This window comes from Ruditapes philippinarum, unplaced genomic scaffold (genome assembly GCF_026571515.1).
Source record: "Ruditapes philippinarum isolate M1 unplaced genomic scaffold, ASM2657151v2 ctg3766_1_1_1_1, whole genome shotgun sequence".
Classification (NCBI taxonomy): domain Eukaryota; kingdom Metazoa; phylum Mollusca; class Bivalvia; order Venerida; family Veneridae; genus Ruditapes; species Ruditapes philippinarum.
In genome coordinates this window covers 40,379-45,110 of record NW_026860072.1, presented here as the reverse complement: position 1 = coordinate 45,110, position 4,732 = coordinate 40,379, and positions in this window count along the sequence as shown.

The window sequence follows — 4,732 nt, the reverse complement described above, 5'->3', positions numbered from 1 at the left end:
TATCGAGAAGTTATACCATGCCAATAGCCTTTTTATAGTTTCTAAAGGTTGGCTTTTGGCATAATAATAATATAAAACTTTAAAGTTTTAGACAAAACTTGATTGATCTAAAATAATAACTTGAATTCAAATTCATTGATTCTTGCAAATACATAAGCCAAATATTTCGTACATGTGCACTAAAATGTGCACAGTCTTAGACAGTACCCTACCTATCTTATAGTTTTATGTTAGGTGCAGGTAAGGCTATAGATATAAAACGACTTGTGAACTTCTAAAAACACTCAAATTACAGGATCTCATAACTTTTGGTTTCATTTTTAAATCATATTTTTGTCTTTTAGTGCTGTTAATGCATTAATGTAAAGACACAAAATACTCTGATTAGCACAATAAATATCAATATACTAGTTAAGAACTCCCTGTTCTGAAAAGACAAGACTATTAACAGCATTAGTGTTTTGTTTATTCATGATGGTGATCAGGAGATCCTCAGAAATTTCGAAAATATTATTCCGATTAAACATTCCCCCTCAGCACTGACAACGTACAACTCTAAGCCCAAGCCCCTTTGTAGAAAAGATAATCGTGCACATGGGAAGTTTTCTTTTGTAAAGCATTGAGTATATAACTTTCAAATTAATTATCTTTAATCCTTTATAACGCAGGTGTAAGTGTAAGTAACAACAGCTCGACAAAGAATTGCAACTCACACGCCCGAGGCTCTGACAATGTTTAAAAACTCCAAGCACCAAACCCCGAGCAATGAGAAAAGTGGTATTGAATCTTAAAACGATATTCGATATTCGAATGAAGATATATTTAAGGTGTATTTCCAATAATCTGTAGGTCGCTGCTGTTAACACAGCATTCATGGCCCAAAATCTAAACGCAACATCGAGAACAAGATGGAGTAAACTTGCTTTTAGGAAAAAATATAAAAATATCAACACTATTAACATTGATAGTGTGTAAACTTTACTGCAATAGCATTCCATTACATATGTACAACTTGCCATTACATGTGTTTTCAGATAATTTTCGGTGAGTAATTAAAATCTGAAATAACTTCCTACAGGAAAGGGCGCATATTTTACATACGCAAATATTTTCCATTTTAAAAACAAAATAATCTAAAATAAAGGACTATTGTTGACACATAGTTTAGGCTTTTCTTTCTATTTTGCAACAAGACGTGGATGTTTTCATCTTGTTGAATTTTAACATTCTTTTCTTTGTCTTCTTTTGTGTTGTGTTGTTTATCTATTTCTTTTTGTTTTGCTATCACTATAACATTTTTGCTTTACATATGAAAGGCTAGTGAATGTCATTATCTTCTTTCTCTCCAGTCTGCCCATTTTGAAATGAACCTGTTTATTTATTGTAATTTAGATAAAAGATATTGTTTGAATAATTCTTAAGGAAGTTAATTGTTGAGTTACATTATTTCTTTCGTGATTTCCAATGTCATCCTTCGAAAGCATACTTCATATTGTAGATTAGTTGAATATGTTGTATTTATGCTTGAGAAATAAAGAATATAAGAATCCCTCAAGAATCCCTTCAAGCCTGTTCATGGACGGTACTGGTTAATGCAAATTACCATTGAAATTATTTCATTTTCTTAAGGAAAATAAGAGTTTGACCGGACATCGAACCGTGCAGACCATGGATTGCTAGGATATGCAGGCTGATCTTGGTCTGCACTTTAATTGAAAAATTCGCTCTCTGCCAGTACACATAATAATTATTATTTTAACCTGTAATGTGTTAACTATCCTACACATCTTTTATAAGTCACCGCATGCATCTCATTATTAAACATTATATTATTAAATAATTAAGGAGAAAGAAACATATTAGATTTTATAGTAACTGTTTCAAAGTATTTGCGTTATTCATGTGTTTACCGACTCCGTGGTCGAGGGGTTAGAGTCGATGACTTCTAATCCAGTTACCTCTCTGGCTGGGGTTCGATCCCCGGGAGATGCTTTGGTAGTTAAGCGCGGAGGAAGGTAGTCTAGTACTGGTGTAACTCCAGGAACGATGGTTAGGGAACTACCCGCCTATATGACTGAAATACTGTTGAAAAAGGCGTAAAATGAAACAAGCAAACAAACAAACAAACAAAGTTATTCATGTGACATTTACAGAGATAAAATAATAACATTAACGCTACTTTACCACACACGATCGTTTGAACACTTAGAAAATAATACTTAAGGCTTAAACACTTATACATGAAACTAAAGTTGTTATAATTGCACTATTCTCAGAAATACCAGCGTAATATAAATTTGGCATAATATAAATATAGTACTTTTAAACAACTAAAGTTTTAACCGGTTGCACCGATATATTTTGTGTATTTGATAGCACCTTTAACACGTGTCAAAAATTTATCGGACAAAACTCTCTTGTAAACAAGAAAATAATTGCCTTTTGTTACCATATTGTTATATTGTTCTATTTTGAAGTCACAAGTAGCAAGATACAAGATACGTCGTCTTTTAAAATGAAATAAAATAAGTCCGAACATGATGCGTAATCTGATTAAAGCAAGGTTTATTTGTGATTATAAATATACGTGTACATATTTTAATTTCAGAAATAGATACGCATGTTTGTTTATATCAATCAAGACTACGGGATTGTTAATAGCTCACTGCCGCATTTTTATGAACCTGGCGATTTTTTTCTGTTCCCATCAAGGTTTAAGTACTATTGATTAACCTTTATGGACCTTTGTCGATTTCGAAATTAAACATATTTCGAAAGTGCAGAGTTCAATGACTTCTCGGATTATGCTTCATTATTGTTTACTCTTTCAAGGACTGCTCTCAGTCCAATATATTGCAAAACAAATTCAATGCAAGTGCAGAATAGTAGAACAGAAAAAAATATTTGGGATCTCGTTTACATCGCGAATCTTTAACAATCGTGACGTCATTAATTATATTACAGGCAATATCTGATTTATGCTGATTAATATAGTGGTGGATAGGTTCACGAATTTGCTAAACGACTGTGCGCTTACGTCATTTGAAAAATCGTGTGAAATTCGTCGAAATATGGTGATATAACAAATCAAAGTGCTGAAAGCACGGGATGCGACGGGTATGATTGGGAATCGCATAAAAGTTGTCAAATGCTTTTCAATCGCTAAACAATATTTTTGAAATGCTATCTAACGGTTAAAATGATAAATATTTTCATTAAAGAAATAAGCTGTACTCGAATTTAATGTTTTAATTACTTGTATGGGTCGTATTTTTATAATGAAACGGAGTGTTTGGTTGGTCACCTTATTGCTGTCGTTGTTCAAAAATGGATTATACATGCCGCCAGTGACAGACTGTCTTTAAACGTAATCTCAGGGTCATGTTTCGTCTTACAGCCAGGAAACATTGTTCTCTTTAAGTTAATGTTGTTAACAACTTATTTTATTAAGCAAACTTGTTTTGGCCTTTTGTTAAAGTTTATGTATATGGAAGTAAAGAGGTATAACTCGATCTTAAGATTAACCGCAGTACAAGCTTTTACAAAGTAGACGTATTTTTCAGTTATTCATTTTAAATGTTTTGACATATGAGAAACTATCTTGCAAACGATCATTTATTAAATATCTAAATAGATTTTTCATGAAAATACTGCAGCGTTCATGTAAATATTCTGATCTGATCATTGATAAATAAGATCAGAAATTACAACACTAAAATCCCATTGATGAAAATAGTGATTCTACGCGGAGGAATTGTTATTTTGAAAATATAATAAAACATTTATTTTAGCACATATATTGAACATAAATGTTATTTCTTTATGATATTCTTGCTCTATTTATTTTACATTCTAACACTCCACATGATTTTGTCACTTAAGGCAAAGATGGAAAAAACCGGAGTTAAACTGCCAATAAGCACTGGTTAGGGACTTCTTGTATATGCGTCCGTTATGTTTTCATCCTCGATTTTATAGTTTACAAAGCCTTTTAAAGCAACAATAAAACATTTATATTTTCAGTTCTTATAATGTTTTCTTTTCATACAATACCGAAATAATATCTCACATACACTAACGCCACATATTTGATTCATATCAGTTAGTAAAAATTTTGACTAAACGGCACCAATCCGTAAGCAGCGTAATGACGTCATCCTATGTATACAACTTATTCATAAACGCTGACGTTATTTCATACATACAAGCATGATACATGGGGCACTGATGTAAACACAATACAATCCATTTTAAGACACATGATTTTTTTAATATTAAAACTTAATAAAATAACATTTTTTCTTATTATTCCTTTTGTTTAATAATTTCTATATCTTAGCAACAGTAGGATGCGACAATCGAACAGCGTTACACGGAAATCGGCACCGGAAGTTATTTACGCTTGAGAAAATAACATTATTGAACTTCCTTATTTTATAGTGTTAGAACCGAAATAATATCGGTCTTAGCAGTGTTTATTAAACACCGGTTTTGTCGTTTTGATTCGAAAAAACTAACCACTCAGGTCCACGGCCTTCGTGGTCACTTCATACACATCCAAACTCCAAACCGGTTTTAAATAGCCGATAAACACCGCTAAGACCGATATTCTCTCAATTATTACTCCGATTTATTGTATGATTTATCTTTCTACTTTTTTTTTTTGCTTAGGGCTTTAATTGTTTAGCAGAACTTTGTGTGGGAGAAAAAAGTGCAATTTGTAAGCAAATGT